Genomic DNA, 27,877 nt, shown 5'->3' with positions numbered 1-27,877 from the left:
TTAAGGTCGCTGAAGACACGTTAGATCGAGTCAATTCCTACCCCACATTCATAAAACGCATTGTAATTGGTGATGAGACATGGGTTTGCGAGTTCGACGTGCAAACCAGTCAACAAGCTTCGGAATGGCGCCTTCCAATTGAGCCGAAACCGAAAAAAGCACGTCAAAGTCGATCAAAAGCGAAGGTGATGTTGACAGTTTTTTTTTTTATTACCGCAGTGTTGTGCACTCGGAATTCTTGCCACAAGGTTAGACGGTAAATAAAGAATATTATCTGAGCGTTATGCGGCGTTTGAGAGAGCAAATTCGTCGAAAAAGACCAGATTTGTGGAAAGAAAACTCATGGATTTTGCACCACGATAACGCACCATCTCGCAAGGCTATTATCGCGAACGAATTTCTGGCCAAAAACTCAAGAAATCTTACCGAGCAACCACCGTATTCCCCTGATATCGCTCCGGCCGACTTTTTTCTTTTTCCAAAACTGAAATTACCACTTCGAGGCACCCGTTTTCAGTCGATAGATGGCATAAAAGAGAATTCGCGGCGAGTACTGAAGTTGATTCGAAAAAATGCGTTGAAAAAATGTTTCGATGATTGGGTTCTTCGTTGGCATAAGTGTATTATTTCGAAAGGGGCCTACTTTGAAGGCGATACAATAAATTTCGACGAATAATACATATTTTGTGTTTCATTGACCAATTCCCGGTACTTTTTTCACAGAATGTATATTGAGTTGCTGCGTGGAAGCTTAGAACGCCGAAGACGAACATAGACCGGCTACGGAGTCTACGCCCTGGACAAGAGGCAGAGGGCGAAAGGCGCGGAGCCCCGCAGAAATAACTTCCATCCAGACAGGATAACGTAGCCGGCTCGGGCCGTGCACCAGCAAATAAGGTTACACGCCCCATGCGACCCGATAGGGAAGTTTGCGCCCGGAACGTCTGCGAGGGTGGCACCGGACTAGCGGAAAATGAAATAATATCGGCGCAAACACGCGGGGATCGGGCGCCGAAATGGCCGTGGATAAATACGTAAGAGAGTTTACGGAAGTAACGGTGGGAAAAGGAGATCGCGTCAGCGGGCTGGGGAAATTGGAGAATAGAGAGCGGGACGAGAGCACCGATACGTCGTGGGATCCCCGCCACGTGGCAAAGCTCCTCGGATACCCGCAGATTTTTCGACGTTCAGACGGATAGCAAATCTGGATAATGTATTTACAGAATATCTCACGCCGTGACCCGTCCCAGGCACGCAACATTGCTCCCCACTGTCTACCGCCGGGCGATTCAACCCCTGATCTGTTTAACCATAGAGCACCTCCTCGAGTAAAGCGTACGTCTGGTTAAGAAGCCTGAAATATCCAGGCGAGGTGGTCATTTCTCCAACACCTTTCGCCGGTGCTTTTATTCGGGGGATCGGGGTGAATCGATCCGCACGAGGGTGGGAAAGCATGCGGTTTCGTTTAAAAGCACGTGCAATTGAGGGTGCATAGCTGCGTTTAGGAGGGCACGATATCTTATTCCCCATCTACAATCTTGTTTTATATTCCGCGAAACTGGCATTACGATCCACCGCGATTGCACGGCTTGCTATAGATAGTAATTCGAAGGTGCAATCATGAGAACGTACACACTGGCCCCACGAAAATCCGTTGAGCGTGATAGAACGATCTTCGAGCGCGTCTGGCCAGTAACGCGCCAGCAGGGATCGTTAATCATGCGACACCACGTGTAGGCTAGCTCGGGGTGCTCGAAAAGGAGAAAGATGACGAAAAGTAGACGCAGAGAGAAGTCTTCCGAGGCTAGTACCTGTTATTGTGCAGGTGGCAGGTTTATCCTCGCTTTAATGCGGCCCACTCCATTATGCCAGTTATATACAAGGTCCACGGTGCAATAATACAGGCTAGAACGCGAAAATTGTTGATTGTTCCGCGAGAATCTGCAGGATTACCGTAGTCTACGGTGTTGGGGGCTACATTATGGGTCTGGACGTCGAAAAAATACCACGACATCGAGTGCAATACTTATTCAACTGGGTTATCCTCCCTGAACAGTCGAACCATCTTTAAATTTCGACTCGTCGAAAGGAATTGCGCGCCAAATTTTACCTCAGCACTTTGACGACTATACATTTTCTAGCAAACACACACCGCTTCCCATTTTTTCTCAAATTTTTAAACTTTTAAATTTTTAAATACTTTGGAAACTTTCGAAAGCGTGTCTTAGGAACGGAATAAAGGTTCTCGAATGGTGAAGTAGCAGCGAAAGTTTCGCTTCGATTTACACCGAATGTATAATTCCGCCGTGCCATTGTGGAGGCTGGAAAGTGGAGAAAGTGGAATACCAATCCAGTTCCATGGCTTACGTCTCGGCCGCAAATGCACGAATGCAATAATCTCGCCGGCGAATAGACGGATTATTTCTTAGACTTGGAGATGAGATCCAAAGTAGCCTCCTGGAATGTTGATTCACACGTGCTACTTATTTGTTCCGCGAAAGTGGCGCGTGAGAAGAATCTCAAACGACGAATAAGACGCCCAGTGGACCAGAGCGTGCGAACAGTCGCGGATGCTCGTCACACTGACTGTTTGATGTCGCTGGTACGACGAATCGTAAAGCCATCCAACACTCGAGTACCTCTAATTCAAATTTTTTCCTGAATATGCTTAAAGCAAAACCAAACCATGGACCGCGCATAATTATTACAGAAGAGTTCTCTAAACGAATACAAAATATGTCAAGTGGGTGAAAATATGTTAGAGCAGCCAGAATCGAGCGAGCTGAGTGTACACTCGATTTTTTAAATTTTCCACAAAATTTTCTTGGCCGCGCAGTGTTTAAGGGTAGTAAATTATGAAATCACCTGAATCGAAGTCGAGGGCTGAAACATTTGACGCGCGTCGCCTGCGAATCAGATTTTTAGCGACGTCGTTGATTTTCCTGTACTCAACACTGAAGTGATTCCATTGTGAATGGAAATTAAGTTCGAACCGGCCGATTAACGACACCGTTATCAATCCCAGCTGGCGAATACTTCGTCAAACGCGAACTCCCAGCCATCGAGGGACTAATTACTCGTCGCTGAAGATACACGCTGGGTGGCACGAACTTCGCGGCCTTTAAAGCGGCATTAAAATTGATCAGGTCGGAATGGACATCGGGAACCGGCGGGCGATCGTGCAATCGAGTCGCAGGGAACTCAAAACTTTCTCTAAAATGTACGAGATGGTAATCAACCGTCCCAGAGGAGCCATATTGATTGGCTGGGAACGGGGAGCGATCCCTTACGCATTTACGAACTCGTGACGGTCGCAAAGCAGATTCGGGAAGACCGATGATACGATGATCCGATAACGGGGGATGTGTCGTTAATATTTCATCGCGGCCCGTCGAGAAACTTTGCGGTCACGCGTCCATTCCGCTGGTCATAGACCTCCCCCGCGTGGGGGCGGGCTTGGGACTGATTCGGATACGATAATTCCAGCTAGCGATTATTTTTCAACGGGAAAAAAAACTGGAACGAGCTACTTCGCGCTTAAGATATCGTGTGGTTAGCTTTAGTTTTCGTGGCACTGGGTGGTGTGTTTAAATTTTATGTAAGAAGTTAAGTAATCGAGGGGCAGAATTAAAAGAGAAGAATAAAGGAAGTAGTACTTGTTTACATAATAGGGTAAGAAGACTGTTTTTAGAAAAGATCTGCTGGAAAGAGTTGGATACACAAACCAAAGGAACTGAATGTGATATGTTGTATAGTTGTTTCTACTACAGTGAGATTTAGTTGACATTGCTCCCTGACATGGTCAAATCCTGCAGAATTCCACGATGGAAAATTTTATGCACGATTCATCAACGACACAACATTAAGTAACGAGGGATAAAGGATTCGGTGGGACTCTATACAAAAACGATGATGCTCGGGGGTCGAGTTACTTTGGAACAATTCAGAGCGAATTTTATGGGAATATACACACAGAGAAACTGCTCCAGCATTTACAATGTTTCGCAGGTCGATTTGGACACGGTTGAACCAAGGTGAAATTGCTTATTTCCCTGAGACGATGGCGGTGGAGCGATAAACGCGTTTTTGTGGGTACCGCGTAGTGGGCACTTTGCAGTGGCCACGTGTGGCTGAATTAGAGTTTAAGAGATCGCCAGCCATTGGCAAACCGCTCGTGCAAACCGCCAATGGTCTCAATTGGGCGAGTTTCCATGTCCTCTTAAACGATTGTAAATACTTCCGAACATCTGAGCGAATTTAGCGCGTCCCGCTTTTAAAGTCGACGCACGTCGACACTTTGATGGTCCTAGCATGTACAGGGTGTTCCACGTGAAACGCCGCGAGATGTTTTCTGTTACAGGTAACCAAACACTCTGCCTTTACGCTGCGAGAGCTCAGCTTTTTATGTAAAATGAAAAATGGTACTATGGTGATCTGATTCATTTAATACAAGATGAAGGAAGTTTCTAATTTTATCTCACAGAGTATTAGATAACAGGTGGGAAAGTATATTTGTGGATATGATGCAGCAACGTAACTTTTAGAGAACTGTAATAGTGGAAAAAACGTGACTTTGTATGTAATACAAAATGTGATACTGAGATCAAGATTCATTTGAATCAAAACTTGTAATATAGAGTGCATTTAAGTAGTAGGGTGGTCTAACGACTTTCTTTGAATTTTACAGAATAAGTAATTTTCCCTGCTGATGCAAACACGTTTCCTTGGGGCGTCCACTTTCCCAAACGCGTTGAAAAATGTTGATCGCCAGGTGGTATATGGAATGACGTGCACGGTGCATTACGTTGCACTTGTAGAACTCGAATTGCGATATATAAAATCGATGTAACGCCCTAGCGACATCGGCCCATTTTTCTTCTAAACTTCAACCCCTTCTTTTCGTTATTCTCAGATCGCCCATCTATTTAAAGCGTTCCTTCAAAATTACGTAAGATAAATACTGACGCATTATACCAAAAGGTGTATGTGAAATTCAAATTAACGAAAACTTTTACAAAGCGAACCTCCCCACAGATATAAATTTTCTATTTAAAAAAAGAAAGAAACAGCGAAATACTGTATATATTCTCGAAAGACAACTAGTAAAAGTGAGTTCATAATTAATCCTGCGTTCCCACAAAAAGCAGAGGCTCTGCGAAGGAGCGGACAAAGAGGCATCAGGAGTTCGCCGTTGTTAATTGATTATCGTTCCCCGCTCGAAGCAACATCTCCCAAGGTAAAAAGAAGAGAAGCGTCGCGCATGCCACGGCAGAATTTGCAAAGCAAGCCATTTTAGCGACGGCAGATGCAGAGAAACAGACAGCCGACAACGGCTTTCGTTGCGACACGATACCACTCCACTAATTAGACATTAGCGCAACAAACAACCCCAAGGTACCGTGTACCCTGCTTCCACCCTGTCAGCCACTTCCAGAAACCACCCCAATCCCCCTGACGGAATGCTCAAGTTACAAATTAACTTGCAGAGATCATCCGTTTCCACCTCGACGCTCACCGACGCCTGGCTTCGCTCGCAGACCTCGCTCCGTCGGAAATTCAAACACAGACGGGGAGAAAAACGGGGGGGAAAGGTGGGGAGGAGAAAAAGGCCACTAAGAATGTTTACCCTGACGGCCAGTTCGTTCTCCGTGATGCGTTTTAAATCTGCGACACACGAGCGCGAAAAAGGCAATCCACACCACCGCAACGCCTCCCGCGCCATTATCATCCTCCCTATCGTATTTATAAACAGCAGTGGTAAGACACCATTTAAATTATCACGCAAATTTGATAGTTTCATTGGAAAGAATTGAATCTTAAAACTATACAGTATTTAGTTACGTAGGCATGTAAAGATCTCGGTTCTACTGCACGCGACCCTCAGCATTATAAACCCTTCGTAATTTCAGACAAGCGTTTTCCATTATTATATCGTTATAATATTATTACTTGATGACCGGGTGATATGTAAAGAAATATGGAACGCTGTAATTGATTCGCATCGCATCTGACAGCAATTAGGTTCCATATCATCTGTAATCAGAATCTTTCGCTCGAAGATGGCGAGGTCCGCGTTTTACTTCATCCAGGGAGAACTGGATCGTGCAAAATGGTCCCGATTTAATCGCTCCAGCGCGCAAGGTGTCTCGTTCTTATTTTTCTTCGAGTCCCGTCTGAGCAGAGACGCGACAAGAACGACCATCATTAGCGCGCTATAAATGGATACCAAATGACGAATCAGCCAGGCGCTTCGGTTAAGCGCGAAATCTGGGAAAGTAACAAGGATTTTATCGATGATACGGCGCAGCGATCCGGTTCCATGGTAACACCACTTTCCTGGTATCCTGCATATCCTTCGCGCTCGAACCTCCTGGGTGTTAAGGTTCAGAGGACGACGGTGGCGAGGAGGTGGAAAGGGCGAGAGAAACTTGCCGGCAGCCAGAGAGCCGTGAGAGATTCGAGAAAGAGTGGGAGGGCTGAACGTTACCAATTATGAGGACTAACGCATGATCGCGTTCAAGACGTGAAATCGTGCCGTGCACCTTGGCTCCGCCTCGATAACGGTTCACAGTCGCTGATAGGAGAGAACAGGACGGAATTAGTGGAACAAATCTTCCTCGACTTCCTCCATCGATGTATCGTTATTTGTCGGTTCCCGATCCGGAGAAACGTGGCGACCGTGATAAATAATTGCCGCTATTCTACCGAAAATTCTGCGAAGATTTGTCTGACTTTTTAACCCTCTGCAAGTATGCCTCTCAAGCTACGTACCGATATCAACGAACCCTGTAAAACTGCAAGAGCTCGAATTTCCTAAAATTTCTATGTTTCTAGAAGTTTCGCATCCGATCACCGACCCAGTAAGTTGCAGCGCGAACGGTTAATACTCCCTGTGCCACTTTGATACTAGCTTCACGTGTCTGTCGAGCTCATTACATCCACCCCATTTCGAACACGTAGGTATAATTACCACTAGACTCCCGGATAATACACCGCGGGATTCCTTAAAGCGAGTACAACGTGCTCCCCCCCGCAAGAACATCGAGATCCCCGTGCTGTACACGGCACTCGGTTCTAAAAGCGCGTGCAAAAATGCCGTGAGAATTAAAGGGCAGAGGACAAGCGGATTCTTATAATTGAAGGAAGCTTCGACCCCTCTGGGTGTGACGGCGCCCTGGCAACCGAGGCGAGGCTTCGCCTTCCGCGGAGCCACGGAACGACGGCGAGAAGTGCGAAAAGAGGGAAGGGGAGGGTCGCGAGGGCGGGGGTGAGATTGAAAAAGAGAGAGCGAAATAGGGAAGAGGCGGGAAGGAGGGACGAAGGAGAAACGTTCAATGCTCTCTTTACTTCCACCGATCTTCCCTCTCCGCAATCACCCCTTCGTAATTAACCTCCATTACGGCAGTTTTCTGTTACCCACCCGTTCTTGACCGAGCACCGGCAACCCTCCCGCCGACGATTCACAGACTTGCGGGGATAGAGTTTCGTCTGTTCCCTAGCAAGCGCTAGGTATCGGCGGATAGTTTATTATTCTTCTAATGGAAAGCAGCAGACATCCCCTCGTAACCCTATCCACCCCCCTCCCCACGCAGCGTCCTCGTCGCCCGTCTACGACGTCGTCGTCGTGTCGTAATCGTTTTACGCTTTCCAAGCAGGCTCCTAATTATCGCGAGCGCCGTCTCGCGGATATACATCTCCATGGATATCCGGGCGCGCGCCGTAACGTCGCAGATTTTCGCATGGGGAGTCAAAGGTGAACGAGATAATTAGGATTATGACCAATAATTGGAGGGATTGAGCGGCTCGTTTCTCAGCCGAGGCTGCAGCGCGACCCCCGATCCTCCCCTGACCGGGGGTGGAACCGGCATCGGCGCACAATGCCGCCCTAATTATCGCGAGGAGCAACATTTACGACGAATTTATATAAGCTCGTCGATCTGGCTCCGCTCTAAACAGCCACGCTTTTCGAACGGCGCCGTGGAAGACGGAGCTGTGAGAGCGCTGATAATAATGATCCCCAGCGAAGCTTTGCAGCGGCTCGTAGCAGCCGTCGATGTTGGAAAAGACTGTTCCCCAGGTGGACGATAAAATTCCGTCGCGCACCTTTTGGTTGCCACGGAGCAGCCTGAATTCCTGCGCGACGGAGCTAAATTTCAATACCGAACGGGAACTCTGCTCGCGTAACTCGAGGCATTCGCGACCCGAATGCCGTCATTAAAGGACTGTATCAATGTATCAGAGCAATTACCAACAACTCAATATCTCTCCCGTCTCTGTATACATTATCTTTGGTAATCGCTTTCGACGGAATCTTACCGGATGCTCGCAATAACAGCCGGGCTCTCCTGATATTATTACCACGCTCCTCTAGACTTGGGCAGAATTTCACCCAACTATTATCCGGCTCGCAGGAGACGTACGCTCCCGATAAACTGGCGAATACGTAAGTGGGGTGATCCTATTACGCAGATAATTCGAGTGTCTCTTCAACAAGACTCGAGCACGACTTTTTATCTTCCCCCTTTCCAGTCGGCTTGCTCCCCACAGGCAACAGATCTAACAGCGGATAGTTTGATTGCACATTCAATTCAGGGGATTTTAATTTATAGTTAGAATGAGCGCCCCAGAATGGGCTGTGATCTTGAAATCATCATCTCCTTCAAGTTATAATAGTAACAAGGGAACACGTCGAACAGGCACACTCTGATTTTGATGAAACTCTGCAGATTTGCAGAACAGTGGCAGATATTTGACAAATATTTCTTGTTGTCACGTTGAATGGGCCAAACAGCCTCAAAGTTGGGGGTCGAAACGTGTTTTCTGTAAAATCTCGAGAACTATTACGCGTAGAACAAATTTATTTTTAAACAGTGAGTTTTTTAACGAATCGAGGGGCTGTTCTCACCCCCCTGATAACTAAAAATACGTGTCAAATATTTGTGTGGCTCGATACGTTTCCTCGTAAGTTGCACATATAATTTAACATTCATCGTGGGTGCAATCATGGATGCATCATGGATCCACGCATCAAGGAACGAGAATCTTCCTACACCACCAATCAAACAAACATAGGTACTTATCCTCCGCGAGTTTCCGCGAAGGAGCAGCTAATGCCAAATAATCAGGGACAGGTAAATTGAAACACTGCCCCCGCCACCCCCGTTGCAATCGCACCAGCGAGTATCCCAACGAAGGCTATCCCACTCCCAGTGATTGATCCAGAGACCATCCGACTAGGATCGCAATCGAGCAAGGAAGAGTCTTCCTTTGGACGCTGAGGCTTCCGTATCGGTATTTAAACGTTAAAGGCCGGTCAGGAGGTGGCAGTAGAAGGAGGCGACGTGGCGGCGGGGTGGGCAGGGGAGCACGGCGCCATTACTATGCAAATAGATTCGGAGTGACACGACGAGAATGGGCCATACCCCGGTGCACCTAACTGGCGCCCGTCAGGACACCATTTAATAGTGTAGTTTCGCCTGCACACGCCACCGCGCTCGCCAACCGAGCCCTCTGGTCGAACCGCCCTCCCCACACGCGCGCACACATACCCGCAGACGCGTGCACACACCCCGAAACCATATACAAACGATGCTCTCGCCGCCCCCACCCCGTCCCAACCCTCCGCTATCCTCTTTCCGCCATCACGACCACCGGGGGCCAGCAGCATCACCAAGCGCCCCGATACAGGTAATGAAATTGTCCGTGCATGAACCCCCGACGGGGGTGGCGAACGTTTGTTCTGCGATCGAGCGAATACGTCGTTGCGTGCCTTTTGTGCAGCGAACCAGATTCCCGAGGATTTGCCGGAATTTCAGGTACACAAATGAGTATCTATATGGGCGCGCGCGTACGCCCGCGCAACGGAAACGCGATCCGATGCCACCGGGCTCCACCGGTGGGTTCACGGGGTCCGAACGGGGAGGAGGTGTGGGAGAGGCCTGGCTACACGGACACAGAGTTACGCGGGATACCGGGCGGAAAGGGTGGGTGGAAATAGACGTGATAAAAATATGAACGAGATGATGAGAGGACGAATCGCCGGGCGACGAAACGTCACGGAATCCCGCCATGGTAGATTTGCAGGACGCTTTTGCGATTATACTGTGTACGTCTGATGGGATGTCTTCTTTTCGTTCCCCTAGGTGGACAGGGTTATTGTCTCTTTTTTTTATCGCGTGGATGCTTTTGGTCGTATAAGATATCTTGCGGGGTCGAAAGTGGGGGGTGGAAAGAGTTTGTTTTGGAGGGGTGTGTGGAGTTTGGTTTGGAGTTGAGTCGATTATTCGAGGATTTCAGGGACGATTTTGTGTTTGCACGGTGCCTGATGGATGTCTTCTTTTCAGTACCTCCGATGGAGGGTTGCATTTTGACCCTTTTTTTATTTTAATGGGGGCTTTTGATCGCACAAGATATCGTGCACAGTCGAAAGAGTTTAGGGGGATGATTTTGTGCTTGGGTCTTTGATCGTCCACGCGAGAGAGGTTATTCTGTGGTCCCAGATCTGAGGGATACATTTGAGTTGGATAGAATCTAGAATTAGTTATTTCACGGATTAATTCAATAAACGAAATCAGGGTTGGACCAAAAGGTTTGTCTAAATAAAAATTTCGAATAACGAATAAAACTTAAGGACGATAATGACGATAAGAAATAATTTTTATTATTACGTATTAAACCATGTTTCATCCAGATAATGTCCAACTCTATACGAAATTCTTTCCTGATACTGGTAAAGGCCACACATCAGCGAATATCATTTCGTACAATACAATAAAGTATCGTAAACTGATACCATTCACGAAGATGGAATACGATGAATAAACGTGTCACTCGAAAAGGCTATTTATTAGAACGCGGATGTACTTTCATCTTCGCTTTAGTCACGATTAATGCAAACTAAATTTCATTTCCTACATATCTCCTATAACATTCCACACTCTCCTTAATTAGGGACACCTTCTGCAATTATGCAACTACGCGCATAAAACAAAAAATGAAGAACCTAGCTGTCGATATACGAGCTTAATTCAACTCAAACTCACATTCACTCAAGTCTCGAGTTCGTTTAAAGAAAAACACGTAACTACCTAGTTCACGTTCACATTACATACCACTATTCAACCCCAAACGTGAGAACGCGAACCCTCTCGCTGCACTTCGCGTTACGGCAAGAATTATTAGCAAAATACGCGATATTTTCCTGTACCGACAGCAAAGTTTACTGTGCCATCTCAAGCTCGCATGCCGAACTCGACAAACAGGGGAGCATCTCTCCGCTACCCCGGCCAGCGCGCCGAATTCTCTCGCTTAATTTCATTTCGTAACGCAGCATCTCGCACAGTGGCGTATAATAGACTGTTCCGTGGACGTGAACTTTTATATTCCGCGCGCCGCGTCACGGCCGCGATTCTATTTCCATTACACGCGTGAAATAAAGCCGGGCAAAAGTGTATACGAGATGATCAGAGATGGATCACGAGCGACAACACAAACATCCCGAGACTTCTCTCTGTGGTAGATTTACAGTTTGTTTGCGCGAGCGTATTGTATTCCCTGTCGGTTTGTTTTCTCGTTGTTTGGCCACGCGCGATTTTTAATTTAATGAATCCTTGCGCTATATACCGCGAATATTCTATACAAATATACAGCGCACCAGTTCAAACATTAAGCACGGCGTGCGCGCGATATCAAAAGCGGAATATCAAAAATACAATGTACCAGCGACGCGCGACGGGCTTTCATCCCGATGCGAGAGGGGAAAAGAGATTGCGACAAGTTCGAAGGTAATTTCGATGCTGTCCCAGTAGCAAATTTCTGAAAATTTAATGTCCGTTTAAATGCTATTAACCTGCTTCCCAGTGGAAGCTAGATACGGAAAATTATTCGAGCTTTGAAAAAGAAATGCGAGATGTTCCGTCGTGAAAAATAAGTCCGAAGTGCAGAATCAAGTTCCCTTTTCAAACTTAATAAGAATCACTAATCCATTCGTAGGAAAGCCTTGATCTTATGGAACATAAATAATGTAGGTGTCATTTAAACTTTCCGCCGATCAGTGCTCTGCAAAAAGTTACTTCCGTTAAAAGACAAGAGATCAGAGTTACTACTATTATTACCACTCCTCCCCGCAGACGTAGAACGTCTTGCAGACACTCGAAGACGTATCTGACCCGCGATGAACATTTATAGCCCTCTCCCACGGCGGCATACCCGTCATTTCGAATTACGCATGCCACGGTATAAACAGGAATTTCATTTTGACGATGTCATAAAACTCGCCCGGCCAGCCTTTCCAAACTTACGTTTCCAAGCTTTTAATGACGCAACGGAATTAAATATGCGTGCACGTTGCAATATCCGCCCCGCCGACTGCTCCGTTCAGGAGCCGAAGCCGACCGATTAAACGAGATATTTATCAGCCAAACATGCCCCGCCTATTTCGATTTATTAAAGGTTAAAAAGGCAACCCCACCCTCTGCAAAATCACATAAAATTTCACGTCAATCGCGCCCGAACCCCCCGGCCGTCCCGTCCGTCAATGTTCCACGATTTTAAGGACGTATCCGCCGCGTTGCCCGTTCTATTTTACACGTTTTAATGACGGCTCCTGGATACAGAGCGAGCCGGCCCGTGTAAATCTACAGAAACGCGCACGATATTACCCGAATATTACGAAATTACACAGTAATCGTCTTAATCCCCCTGCAAACGATCTCGCGTCAGCGGCAACGGGGATGAAATAAAACTGGCTGCGCAGAGCCGGTATATTTCACGATATCGCGATGTTAATTCGTTACCCGTGTATTCTGTCGCCGTGCTGCTCGATATTTGCGATTCACGGCGGCGCCCGCGATTTTATTAATACGCCTAGATATTTAACATTTTTTTTTTCGGGCGGTCGTGTGCTCGTCGAACGGTGACAGAGGGAACGGGCGGAGAGTGGACCCGATCGACATTTCCAGCCGGGCGAGATATCTCATTGAAACTTGCCCGCGGCAAAGAGTTGAGGGCGGTTAAAGGTTTTCAGAAAAGTGGCGAAAGGCACTTTAAAGGGCCGCGGAGCTGTCGAGGGTGCTTCACAACTACAGCGGCCACGGGCGCGCGCAACTTTCGAGAGTGATAAAATTACTGTGTCAAATATTCGGCGCCGACGGGCCGCGCTTCCTCGAGGATTGGTAAATGAGGAATGCGGGGGAAGCTGGAAAGTCACCAAGTGCTTTAGTCAGGTCGGGTGAATTTCGGGGGGATTCTTCGGATAGAAATAGCGAATGGTTACGGAGACTTTTTTGTGATTCGTTACGAAAAGAGAAGGGAAATTATTGATTTTAGTAATTTTCAAGGTGAATACCTTTGTTCAATTGTGAATAGACGATTGGAGAGTCCTTGTAGAAAACACTGTGAATGCAAAACATCTAATTCTATACTATAGAATTACCAGTGGCACGCAGAACATTTTCTGACAAAATTCTTTTTTCTTTTAATCTTCGCACTTACAGTGTTTTCTATCAGGACTCTTCAATTGTCTGTATTTAACGATGTAAAGTTATTTTTTGCCAAATATATGATTACGTAGATATACATTAATTGAAAAATAAATGCCCAAGAAAAGGCATGCACAATTTTCTTAAAAATCGTGCAAGAAATAAATAAGAAAAAGAAAACAAATTGAATACTCGAAATTTGCATACAACTTTAGAAGACTTAGAACGAGGGCTAATTTATAGCGACGCACTTTTTTAAGGATAATCTTTGTCGCTTCGAATAGTCACTTGTTTACTAATGCTTCAATTTGAAACAATACGTCGTCTTCTTCTAACTAATAATTAATAATTTAAAGCAATGCCAGCTGTGTATCAGACGATACTCTATCTACACGAATTTCGTTTAACTTTTCGCGTAACCGATCGGTAAAAAATAATGTCCAGCAATATATATTTCTAGCAACTTTTCACAAGGAATTACTCCTCCCCAGTTACGCAACGATTCGCTTACGCGAATACACAATAGTTTCCAACGTCGTACTGACTCGCGCTCGATCGGAAATTTAAATGACAGAAGCAGGGAAGCTGGGAAGAAACGAATGACAATTTCTCTCCCCCATTTTTCAGCTCGGTAACGCGCCCTATGCTTTCTCGTTTCTGATCCTCATCCCGAGTTAAACACTGCAGATCTGTATTCATTTCGAGGCAACCCCGCTGCCTCGATAACACAAAGAAAATATCTGGTTGGGCGTGCAGATCGCTATCGTCCCCGTTAATTCTCATTATCCGTTAATGTTATAAGCGTATCTCCGCAGTAGCCGGGCACGGACATCCCTTCGCGCAACTACCCTTAACGCATTCCCTTCCTTAAGACGACAATATTCATTTTTTTATGTCGCTGGAATTTTGTCCGCTGCCGGGCGTGGATTCTGATACGCTTCGGAAAATTCAATTTCCTCGGCATCGTTAACTGGGAGGCAGCGAAGAAAAAAGGAGAAGAAAGAAACACGCGCATTTCAGTCGGTACAATTTCCTCCATGCTGGCTGCTTTCAGAACAGACTGGGACCATGCTGCTTCGAGGAGTCACTCTGGTCTTCGATACCGATGCCTCGAGCTCTCTGTCGTTCGACTGGATCGGTAACGATTCGCGTGTTTTGTCGTACAACGGCTGGGTGTTGTGTAAAAATTAGCACCGCAGATGGAGTGCGAAGGATAACTTACTTCCAACGAGGGCCTTAAAATGGGACTGAGTGAAGGCATGGGGTTGAAGTGGAAGTAGACTCGGATAGGCTTGAAGTGGAACTGAAGTAGTACAAATTCGAAGGGCAATTAAGCTGGTGGTAGTTTGAAGTGGAATAACTATTAAAATTTTGAAGTGGGGCTGAAGCAGTAAAAGATTGAAGTGCGATTAAGGTAGTAGTAATTTCAAGTGGAACCGAAGTACCAGTAATTCGAAGTGAAACAACTGGAAAGACTTTGAAGTACTAAGAATCCAAAGTGGATTAGAATGAAACTGAACTGAGATTGCTGTATAGATTTGAACAACTCGAAATTCAAATAAAACAAGAAAATACTTAAATACATCTGTTTACACACAACCGCGACGAAGCAGAATTAGAATTTCGTCCGAAAAATATCCAAGCAGCAGTTCTTTGCCAATAGACCCTCACTGTCTAAATACAAATCCACTGCAACTGACTTTCGTACTTCATCTACCAGACGCCACTCCAAAAATCCATATCACGAACCGCTTGCCAATAAGACGATCCAAAGTGGATCTTATTAAAATCGAAATCGACGACAAAGCTACACGTGCAGAGTATGGTCAATTTATTACAGCGGAAGCTTCAGACAGCTCGCTAAGTGCCGAATCCGTCAAGCCAGAAGATTGATGTTCCTTCGCCTTGCGGTCCGAGCAGAAGCCAAAACACAAATGCGACTCGTCAACGAACAAACACCCTATCGTTCGAAGCTGTCGCCACATCGAAATGCGATCAGTCGCCTCCAAGAAACTCGAAAGGGATTAAAGCACCTCCACTCTCCCATTCGTCCGCCAGAGTCGACGTTCCTCTGCCTTTTCGCAGGAAAAAAAAAATCATCTTCCACGAGCGTTCTGAGAAAAAGAAGTGCTCGGACGCGAATGAAATATAAATGCTCGAATTTAAAGGCACGGGACGCTCGTTGTAAGCGGGTTACGACAAAAAGCAACGTTCGACAGAGTTCAAGTCATTAGCAAGGAAGATGAATCCGGACATTTCAACGCGTTTCTTAATGCCTCAAAATGAATTTAATTGCGAGATGAGTAGAATTGGTGGCAGTGGATGTTTCGCGGCAAACAGTTGATTCGATATTCCTTTAACTAATTAGCAGGAGAATATTGGTGGTCTTATAGTATCTAGTGGTCAAAGGAAAGTTTAAATTGTAAAGGGTCAAAGGAATAAGACAGTTTCATTAGAAAGAATTAAACCTTAAAATTTATGGCGTATATGTTAAGGGGTTGTCCAGAATAGTCCAGCTGTAATCTTAAGTTTGTTAAGCACACGTATAAAAAAAATGAGGTTTAGCCTATCTTTTCACCGTCACTGTAAATATGCGACAATTAAAATTCTACGCTGAATGAATTACTCTAAATTCAGAACAATACTGATCCTTCGATTCTGGGAAGAAGTTTTCATGGTATTGTATTACATGGTAATTAAATTTCACGAACGATTTACCTGTTGCAATTAGTAATTTCAATCGAGATCCAACCACCGCGTATGAGTAATTACGTATTCATTTTCCAGCGTGATTTTCTTTTCTTTTCTACCAGGAAATTTATACCTCTGAAAGAATACTTGTGTTATGCACGATTTTTTTTAATAAATTCATGTGTAAGGATAACGTGAAATATTGCTATCAGCCCTGAATACTTCTTACAAGATTCTTTATAGGTCGCTTAGACAGTCTCGACAATAAACTGAGAGAATTTTTGAGTTTTACTGGTATCTTCGAATAGTTTGAGGAATTTTCCTTAACAGTTTAAAAATAACAGTAGAGTGATTATTCTTCTCCGCTACGAAAGAAGCATTTTTCTGGAGCCAACTGACAGTCACTGTTTAGTATTCCGAACTGTGCAGCCGGTAGTCAAGACAATTAATTATGTTGGCTAATTATCTTAGGGAGGACTAATTTCCCATCCACTGTTTACGATTAATCATGTGTCCCCTGTGGTAAATAACGATGCCTACCGTTTGGTTTCGAGAGGGTGAACACCACCATATCGACTATCTTTGCATAATTCTCACTTTCCCAGCTCTGAATAATTCAGATTACGCAACAAATAAAAATTGAATTCGATTAAAACTGTCAACTGCTCCGTTAGATAAGGGGGCAGATGCTACGTCGAGATTTTTACTGTATGCACAAGCACCCTTTACACAAATAATTTTGAAAGAAACAGAAATAATTTTACGTTTCGAGGCAGCATTCTCTACCAAGACCAGCACGTATCAAAAGATGAATTTCCAAATGGTGTCCACATACATTTCAACGCCAAAGCTTCCATTACCGTCAGTCCAAGGAACTCGCGCACCTTTCACTGCCAATTTTACCCCAACTTTAACTCTTACACCTCCAAAAAGAAATACCAGCCGAAATAATGGTCACAGAGACAAGATTCGTCGAAAGAAGCCAGGCACATATAAAATAACAACACGCATTCAAACTACCTCCGCCAGCTAAATAACCAGAAATACAAAGAAAGCCTAAACAAGGGACGGTCGCTTCCTAATGGCAGCATGGCCCTTGGAATCCTGTCCAGGTACAGAGCCGATATCGGTTTCATATCCACGGCTATCGATCTTCGTAGCGGGGTAAGACGCGTAAATCCATACGGGCAGAGGTAAAAGGAACCCCCTGTTGAGGGAGTTTTGGCACCCTGTCGCGAGGACAAAAGCGTTGACCGATCGTATATAGGCGGAATGCGAAAGGGCGATCCGTGGAAAATGAAGTCAGCTCTTCGTTCCGTCAGCGTCGGTGCCAGAGCACCGTTCCGCTGGCGCCTGTCTGACGCCCCTTCGCCTCCATGCATCCCGTATCAACCCCCTCCGTACCCCACTTCCAACCCCCTCTCCACCTTCTGTCCGAGATACCCGAGACGAACGCGACACCCTGATTAAAACGCCAATTCCCTGTGTATCGAGCTCCAAGTTTCGCTATTTCCTTTCGAAATCCACCTCCAGGAGGTAAACACGATCGGTGGTGGGGGTTTGGGGGAGGGACGGCGGAAAGTAATTATAGCCTCTTCTTGCTTGTCGGGGCTTTTCCGTTTGGCCGAATAACAGAGAGGCTCGTTCAGCGTGGCTCGTCGGCGTCGATTTAATAAACCGGACTGCTACGCTCACTGGATCGCGGGATAAATATGTTCGAGGGGTTGATGATCGCGGGGGCACGTGTTTGGACGAGACACTCGGGGCAACGAGTACCAACAGGGGTGTGGAGGAGAAGTCGTCGATGTATTGGGATGCTTTACATGTTTTACGAGTGCGTGCCAGGTTCTGCGTGGGATTAAATTGTTTTACCGTTATCAGATACTTGCGAACACCCCCATTATGCTCATCCTCTCTGCACAATCCGCGCGGGCCTCTGCGAGAGCGCTGCTTGGCGCCGAGCACCCCTCCGCCTTTAGCGCACCCCCTAACCACCGTCCAGCAACTCGTGCCAACAGCCCACCTTTTTCCTCCCACGTCGATCCCTCTCCGTCATCCCTAAAATCCGCAACCTCCTCGATCCTCGCAGCGGCCCAAGGACACCCAGCAAACGGAGGACGATTGAAAAAAGTAGAGCCGCGCGAGGGACGGAGAGGTGAAACGAAGGCAATTCGAGATCATCGGCTCCACCTAATGGCGCACACAGACGCGACCGCCTGTACGTAGGTGCAGGTTATGTTTGCACTGTAATTTTCCACCGGGCTCCCCGCCGCCGCTCTCGACACGGCACGGCCAGAGGAGGACAGAGAGCAACCACCGCCCGCCCCCTGGAACGACCCACTCCCCCTCCGCCCTTCCCTGCGCCGCTCTCCACCACCCATCATGCTGAAATAACACCCCAGGCAGTCGAGCCGACACTAGTGGTATGCGTTTATGGGCCCCCGTGTACGTGGGCAGGAGCGTGTGCATCGGTGTGGCCCGCTGCTGTCCGCTTGTTATTTATATAATTGCTCAATAGCCTCAATTACGGGCCTTATTCAATCATAATCATCCGCCCTCCCTCCCCGCCGGCCCCCGCCCGGTGTTATTTGCGGACAAGCCCAGCTGATTGTAAGCACTCGACGCGCCACTCGCAGAGAGACAGGGCGACACGTGGCGGCGACGGCATTACCGGCGTCGCCGTCGACGTCGTCGTCGACGCGGCAACCTCCTGCCGGAGAACGACGCCGTTCGTTCCCGTCCACGGTTAATTCGTCGCCCGGGTGAAATGTAAATACGGCAGCGGGCGGAATGCCGTGGGCCAGCGCGATCGAAATTTTGGAGATGCGTCGCTTCGGAGAGGCTTCCGGGTGGATCCGCGGGGGCGGCGGGGATTGGGCGATGTACAAGCGATGGCATGATTGACTGATCGCGGTATTAGGTAATGGAAATTGCGCGTTTTAATAAGTCTGCTGGGTGAGTGAAGCTGTTTAGTGAGGGGGGTTGGGGATTGCTTTAGAGGGAATTGGAGATGGGGTTGTAAATTTTGGATACATATATGCGTTGGCTGTTGATTGTTGAGGGCAGTGATTGTGTCGCGAATGTGTGATTCGATGCTTTAGAGCCTGTGGAGGCTGTGGATGAAACTGGTAGGCATGTCTGACCATGCACGGTGTCTTTCTACTTGGAGAGTTACTGTATGGCTTGATAGATCCTCTGTGTCTTTTCAAATGAGTTTAGTGGATTGCAATGCGAGTGATGGAAACGTTGCTTAGATTAATAGGAACTTGAATATATCGACAACTGTATTAAAAAATCTGGTGTCGCTGCCATCGTTATTGTGTACAGAGAATGAGAGAGACTTTTATGTAAAAGAAGAGTACGCGGCTACTGTTTGTAAGTGAAACTTGTTATGTACAAGGTGTGCCAAAAGTACCCACTGAATAAATAAATGCTACGTTTTCAGGGAAACCGTATTAATTATTGGCTCGAAGCTCAGAAAGATAAGAACCTCGTTCCACCTGCGACTAACGAAATCGTGTCGAATAAAATCAAAATTGTTATCCCATTATTGTACGCCTAAGAACGCTTTGAAAATTCCCACCAAGCTGGCACGCCCCGCCCCGCTGAAATACGGAGAGCAGTTTAAGATTCTTCTCGGGCAACTTTCGGTAACATTAATAACGCTGTTACGCAAACTGTAGCAGGTGTAACGAAATTACAGCAGCGCAAAGTCGAAATTTACCGCCATACTGTCTCCAAATATGAACTGCAGCTAAGAAAATTGCGCGCAGCCACCGTGGAAGCGGGCAACTTTTTGGAAAATCTTCGTCGCTTGTGCGCGACGGAATTGTATCAAGTTGCTGGGTCCTAATCACAGCATCCTCGAATAGTTCGACGTATTACCAAGAAAGTCACTACCTCATGGGCGTATCACTGAATTCCCTTCGAAATTTCGTACAATTTCCGATACACTGGGTCCAGGAGATAATTCGCGATAAAACAGAGAGGAATAAAATTCGTGCGCGAATTATACGACAAATTACAAAATCCTCGTCTAACAGAGAATATTCCAGAATCATCTGTACCAAAGAGGAACGCGAAGAAAACATTTCAAATGACACCCCAGTAGCTCCAACTTTCACGCATAATTCCAGCAGAATCTACCGTTCCAGTTCGATATTAATACCCTAAGGGACGTCAAATGAATCGACGTGTTCGTGCTTCTTAAAAGAAGAACCGCGAGAAGAAATGCTACCGAGCACTGACCCAGTTCTCAGGTCCTAAAGTCCTTCACCATTAAAAGTCTACCTGGAGCGGTAAATCTTCGGTTCAGCAAATCCTGGCAGCGTGACGCAGGCCTTACTGCTCGTTAAAAACCGCTGGGTAGACTGAAGCAGCGAGATGAAAATAGGATATTATTGCATCACGCAATTAACCGTCCCGATGCCCACTGTTTGCACGAATCCAGCCGGGCGGAGGAGGGAATGTGTACGTGCACGCGAGTCCTGGATAAGTCAGCCAAGCAGAACGTGGAAGGAAGAGACAGCCCTTCTAGGCTGAAATGGGTCTGAACGTGCGTTATCTACGAACCATCGAGGATCCAGACCCACGTTACGGATCGAAAGTAAAGTGCACACCCCTCGATGCTGGCCACCTAACACTGTCACCTATCGTCCAACTGGAATCCGTCCTAGCTTTCTTCGAGATCACATCCCAGCTCTATCCTCTTTCTCTTTCTGGGCCACTCTGCTGCTGTCCACTGGCTAGACACATCCTAATTCCAGGAAAAGGGCGACATCAACCTACGGCGATGAAGCTTTTATAAACCGAAGAAGCTTGATCTTGTGGTCATTCGTAGCTGGAAGATGTCGAGGCTGTTTCTTTCAATAATATTCTAGTTCGAATGCATTTTTACGTTAGCATCTGTGCAACCCTCCGGGGATCTCTTCGAGAATGGATTCGAGTTCGACAGTGATTTAGATTAACGTTTCGAAATCAGAGTCTCCGAGAAATTCCGCCTCGCTCGCGTTATTCCATTAGAAAAATAAGGTTTGAAATGCAATTAAGTCTTCTTGACAGGCGTGTTTACGAAAGAAAGAAGTGGCATTAGGCTCGACAACGAGGGTACGACATAATTTCGGTAATTCGTTTAAGCGGCGAATACTTCAAATATTTACAACCCCTAGGCTGGGCTACCGTGTCGTCGACGTTGATAATTCACTTAAAGGTCAGTAACGCGAAACCACCCACACCCTCGAATCAATCATTCTCATCCGTCGCTGTATCGCCTAACCGAGCACACGATTTCTATGCAGCCTTTCAAACACGCCGATAACTAACGAGTTCCACAAACCAGTCGCCGGGCTACTCTATTGTAATTACTCCTGGAGTCATCCGGGGAAGAAGGTTTAACGACGGCGCCGCTCGCAGGGTTCGGGCGCGGAGCCCGCGCGTTTTCCCGACCTTCCCGGAAAGTTTCTAAACGCCCGGCGTGAATTCGGTCGTTCCAACCGGGAACCGAAATTTAATATTCGCCGGCGTAAAATCACAACGTAATGATTTTTTATCGCGGCGTCTTATTTGATAAGCGTAAAAACACATTTCCGCCGGGCGTAAAAACAAGCGGGAAGAATGATTAAGAGATTCGCCGCGGCGAAAAATAATACCGGAAGCACGGGCGGAGGTGCCGCGGGAAAAGAATGAAATATTCCGGCCGAGTGAAATTAAAAATACGCTCATTCTTAATTACGCAAAATTTATACCGGCCTCTCCGTTCCTCGAATTATTTATTCCGCCCGGTTTACGCGCCCCACGCGAGAAATGCGCGCGCGAGGGACGGCGCACATACGCGGGCAAATTACAAGATAATTAGTCGCGAAACGCTGTGTTAATTTTAATGGCACCATCGATGCGACGAGTATGGTAAATGTTTTATGTCATCCATCTCGCCCACTTTATAGAACAATTCTTTCCGCTTCTGAAAATCGTGGGAATGAGCAGGTATCTTCACCCTACCAGGTACTTCGAGTCTTCTCTCGCCTATTTAAATTTTCATTTCTTTAGAGGCTGTTTTAAATTTAAAAAATAAATATGAGGAAGTTGCTCTTGACACTATGCTCAACATACTCTTAATTTTTCACTACCACGTTTGCAGCAGTATCTCTAAACTTACAAATTCTACTGCAAGAGTTGAAGACCCCGCGGAAGAAAGGTCTCCGATCGTCAAGTCGACCGTTGCAACCCTTAAATACCCTTTGCCACCCTCTCCAACTTCGTCCTGCGTCTGGAAAGACAAAAGGGATTTCCGGGATATCTTCGGTACCTATAGTCGCGAGAATCGGCGGGAACCGTTGCGTCGTTGAAACGAAACGCTCCTTTCGCCGACGAAGAATCGGGCGCATCGAATCGATATTATCCGGCAGCGCGCCCCCGAAACGCTTCAACAAAGCACTTTTCTAATTGTTTTCGACAACACACGCGGGCCCGCACACAAGCGGCCCGGCCGGGCGAGCAGCGACCCTTTTAAACCGTTGAACAAATGGATGAAACTCTTACCGCTGGGTTGAGGTTTCAACCGGAGCCTGTGAAACCAATTGCTTGATTGCGTTTATCCTCGGGTCTTTAAAAGAAATAAAATCGCATCGCGGATTACTTTTTTATGACGACCCAACGACGTACCGCGTGTTCAAAGCACAGGCCAGCCCCCTCCCTCCGCGCGGCTGCTTTAAGCGCCGCTAAATCGAACGTCCTGCGCCCCCGTGTGTACCAGAACGTTAGTTGTTTCCGTGTTGTTTGACGTTCAGCGTCGAACGACGAATGCGAACGCAATCGTTATACCGTGGATGGTATTACAAGAATACGGAGGGGCTAATTATCATATTCGCCGGCGGAAATGCGAAGGGCTCGTTGAAGCGGGTGTTATTTTCGTCTCAGCGAATCGTTCTTTTTGTGTTTGAAAATTACATCCCACGATGGGGTTAAGCTTCTGACGAATGGAGCGGGATAATTAGTAGAAATGTAGATTTTGGGCTTAGCGAGGGGAAATTGGGAGGAATTCAGAGAGAATGAAACTATCGCTAGGAGCTTCCATGAATTTAATATCTATATCGGGGGAGGAGTAAATGCAAGTATATGAAAATAGAATTGGGCATTAACTACGTAAAAAATAAAAGTTACATTAACTCTACATTACTCGATGAATAAAGTTAATTTTGTTATTCGTCGAGCGTTTCAACTTCGGCTTCGAATACAATTTTTCAACTTTAACTTCAAGCGTAACGTTAACTTTACACAAAAATGTTGCCCATCTCTGTACGAAACGAACAAATGTTTCGAAAGGAATTGTCGGGAAATTAAAAGATCAGAGTTTCGTGGCGGTTAAGTGGGAATTATTGTTTCGATGCTGGAGACACCGTGTAGGCAGCCTTTCCGCGAGCGAAAATTGAGAATAAGGGAAGGAAGGAGAGGATACTGGAGTCTGCATCTCCTTGCGCGTAAAAAGGGCGAGAAACAATACGCGAAAACAGGTAACTTCGCGCGGAACGGATATCGGGCCTGGCAATCATTGAACTTCTCAGTACCACTTGCCTTCTGGCAATGTCTATTCTTGTGTATCGTATAGGACCGCCCGCGTGTGAACGGACGGGAAAGCTACCGCTATGATCTTGCTTTCAGAGTTTCCGTTCTGATCCACGACGAGGCGCGCGAGGCAGAGAATCAGACTGATATGTAAATTCCCCAGCGACACGTATCGCTCAAAGCAATTCTGAAATCAAAGTCGAGCCTCGCTGTGAAATGTCGCGTCGTTACGTTTAAATACACAAACGTTTCACTGTGCTCAAAATTGAAGCGCTATAAAAGCAGATCTATTTTATTATACGAAAACATTCAACCCTATCTCTGCAAACTTTCGCGGGAATTATACTCACAACTGGCCACCGACGCGGAAACACTTTCAAACTCCACAAAACTCCTGCAAATCAATTTTCCAACGTTCACCCTCCTAAATTCCATATTCCCTAACCCCTGTGCGTAACTAAACGAGCGTCTACAACCCTTCTTTACAATTCTCGCGGTACAGTTAACCGTTCCACTTCTTCCCTTGGAAACACTCGTAAATTAGAGTACCGGAATATGTTTACTCTTAAAGTAAATAACACGCCCGTGTTCCCCTATCGATTATACGTTATGCTCCCCGCGTTATTCGCCCGCCCCGTTTCGATCTCTGTCCCTCCATAAAGGGGCTTTGGATTACGGGCGATAGGAGGACAGGGACTAAATACGAAGGATCGGATAAACCGCGTGCAAGCGGAAGTCGAGCTTCTAATTAAAATCGGATGACCCGTTGAAACAGTCAGCGGGCGGTGTTCGGTGGTAGCTGCATACCAGCCGTAACCCAAAGTCAGGCAACCAGAACCACCCCCCAAGAACCAAAGATCGTAAAGCAGTAAATTGAGCCGCGCTTAGGTTCCGCCCGAAATGGCTTCCATCCGAAAACGTTCCGCGCGACTAACAGAGAACCTTCGATTACGCGTTGTCCCTTTGACGAGGCATGCTCGCCATTACCGCGTAGTAATCGCAGAATTTAATTCGTCGATTACGTGCACGGAGAAAAATGCGCGTTCGGAGGCAGCGGTAATTCGTTCGCAGAGGATTCATTTTAAACCGGAGAATTCCTGCTCGTTGAATCTATTTCGTTCGCGTGACAGTGGCCGATCCAAGCTGCGACTAGGGCGGAGCAGCTTCATCTTGGAAAGGAGGTCGAACAGAATAGTCTTCTTGCACCTTGAAGAAACTAATTTCAACGAGGCTGGGGAAGGAGACGATTGTCGTTTCCCGAATGCGTTCCGCTCGTCCGATTAGAGTCGAATCCCGAGGAAGCAGCGCAGCTGCCGACACAGATTCGACACGGTCGCAGCGCGTAATTCAGATACTCCGAGGCGATACTGCGGAGCTATTACCAGCGTCGGATCTGTTTAATTGTTGCCCAACGACGGTTGTTCTAATGCTCCCTAACCTGGCGACCTGCCTCGAGGAAACTGTCCTTTCCGTGCTCCGCGGGCAGCGAAGCTGTAGGGATCTATGATATTCCTCTTGCCTGGCTTCGACGGGATCGAGGTGGAGAATGGATATCTACCTTAACGTCCAATTACGAGGACTAAAAGCGATCGTGCGCAACAAGATACAGGTATTTAAAAAATTCTCAATTAATACGGAAGATATTAGATAACGGATATTTCTTGCCCCCCACACCTGCAGAACATCGATGGAAGAGAGAGGGGCGAAAGAAATCGAAGAGTCAGCTTAATTTTCAAAATTGTTCCATGGAACTCTTAGCAAACATAGCGTAACAACGTTTAGAACCTCCATTAGCTTATTTCGCCCGCAGCTGGCCAGAGAAATTGCATGCAGCATGAATTGAAATCGTGTCTGACACATCGCAGACTCGTACTACTGGCTACTTGTTTCAGCCCTGAGCGGCCAAAAGGGCGGAAATCGATTCCCCCTCGTGGCGTTCGAGGACGTCCGAAACTCCGGCAGGTTCGATCTGTTTGCCGATGTTACACGGCAATTTAAAACGCTCCGCTTTAAACTGTTATAGGTCAGTAGCCGCGAGCAATCTCCTCGACTGTTCGTGCGCTTTTGTCAGCGGGGCTGTTCAAACACGCCCGATCACCGGCGACAATTTTGTTTAATCGCCGCCTAATGCCTCTAATGTCTCGATCTACACCTTCGCCCGTCTAAGGAAATTGCCGTATAGCTCTCTGTCGCGGGCCACATCGAGCGTAAAACTCGATCCCTATTACGGGCGAGGGTTTCATCCTGATCTCCTCTTTGACAACCGTGCACACAACCGTCCGCAACGACGAATGGCCAGCCGACGTTTGCGGTACACAAGTTGAATCGGCCACGTTCGCAGTGGCGCAGAAACAATTCACATCCATCGGTGAGTCGTAGGTTTTTGCACAGTAGCAGCTTAGTATTTTTCTTGGGTTTCAAGGATCAGGGGTGGTACAGGAATCGTGTGATTCGAAGAGAGAACGGTGTGATGGTGTTTAGTTCGAAGGCTAGAATGTGGCGCGTGAATTTTTGTTCAAGTTTTGTTCCAGAAGTGATGACTCGCCCTCTGTATTTGTGGGAGCAAGAAATCTTTGGGCAGGGTGAATGGACCATGCGTTTTGTGGGAATGGGGATCTAACAGAAGAGATTGGAATAGAGGTTGCAAGGGAAGGAAGATTCTGAGAAGTTAGAATTATAAGTGAACTGTAAATAAGAGATAATAACTGTTTAGAGTCTAAGCTAGAGGGTTTTAGAATGGAGTCATTTAAAAGTATAGAGGAGATGAGAGTTAGGACGTGGAATCAGAACGCAGAACTTAGTTTGCAGTAAACTATTATCAGTATCATCACGAAGAACTAGTGTTTCTTCAAGCCACCTGATTTGTCACCACCCCCCAGATGTTCTAATTTTTTTCCTGTTCTGCCAACAGTGCTCCACATGTTTGATTGAAAAAGTATTATTTTCTCATACCACCTGCTCGGTCAACGTTCCTTCATTCTACCAACCGCCCGCGTATCATCCACAAATCCTCTCACTACGACGCCAAAAAGGAATTAATGACAGGTGTCCAAGCATAAACAGAGGAAATACAGGACCAGGTAAGCTTATTACACACGTAGACCGCAGTGTTCAATTAAGATTTCTCTGGCACATACCGCCCTCGCGATCTGCGCGTTCCACGGCAATCAATAAACACCAATAATTGCAGAAGGTACGTATGCGACCTTGATTGTGTTGCGACGTCTATTAACGAAGACAAATTCCGCCGTAATCGCGTGATTATAGGGACAAAGGCTGGGATTTCTGACGTCACCGGATCAACATTCAGTGAAATGCAATACAATTACGATACTGGCAAATAGTACGCGGGAACGGTAGAATAATTTTGGAAAATTTCTTTAAAACAAAACTCCTAATCTGCATTACACAGAGGCAGATATCTCTAACGATTCTATAATTTGAATTGCTCTATAATTCATATGCTCTGAAATTCGAATAAATCCTCCCCGGAAAATCTTCTCTTAAATACATTGTCTACTAAACTATCACAGATTACGTTAATTCTTTAAATTATATCTTTAAATCACATTATACTATATCTACTTTACCCTCGCCATTTAGTCCTTCGCTACCCAGACATGCATCTATAATCGACCCAAACTCAACTAGCCATTCAAGACCAATCATCATCGTTTCATCCCCCATCTCTTTATACAAGCCTGCAAACACATGCCTCGCGTCTATCAAACACAGAGAGCAAGCTAGCATAGCGCAAAGGTACGAATCTTATTCGATGCAATTCGCAGTCAGGGAGACGGCCTTGACTAGCCAATTGACTATGGCCCGACTATAGCGGCTTTGAACGGGCCACGTTCAAGAAGAGACTTAATGGGAATTCCTTCAGAACGTAATTCAATCAAGAATTATGTCCTGCCAGACTTTGTTTGCCTTTCCACGCGCGTAATTTCCGTGCAAAAGCATTAATGGTTCCCCTTCCCATTCACCCCACCCCACCCCCCCTTTTTTCTTCCATCATTTTTTTTTTAATTTGCAAGCGTTCCACATTAAACTCCCGTTGGCCCTTTCGCAAAGTAACTCCCGCCGAGACGAGCAAGACGTTTCATCATCATCCAACAAAGGCTACTCGCCCTCCGACAGGGTAGATA

The 27,877-nt window shown here is 46.5% G+C and overlaps 1 protein-coding gene across 3 annotated transcripts in view; it reads right to left on the bottom strand.

Annotated features, from left to right (window-relative positions):
• Nucleotides 1-27,877, bottom strand: part of LOC143375596 (membralin) — a 74,669-nt gene that overhangs the window by 16,443 nt on the left and 30,349 nt on the right. The gene's annotated exons all lie outside the window — the stretch shown is intronic.

The sequence above is a fragment of the Andrena cerasifolii genome, chromosome 12 (assembly GCF_050908995.1).
Source record: "Andrena cerasifolii isolate SP2316 chromosome 12, iyAndCera1_principal, whole genome shotgun sequence".
Taxonomy (NCBI): domain Eukaryota; kingdom Metazoa; phylum Arthropoda; class Insecta; order Hymenoptera; family Andrenidae; genus Andrena; species Andrena cerasifolii.
The sequence above is the reverse complement of the archived record's forward strand: the minus strand, read 5'-3'. Positions and strand labels throughout refer to the sequence as shown.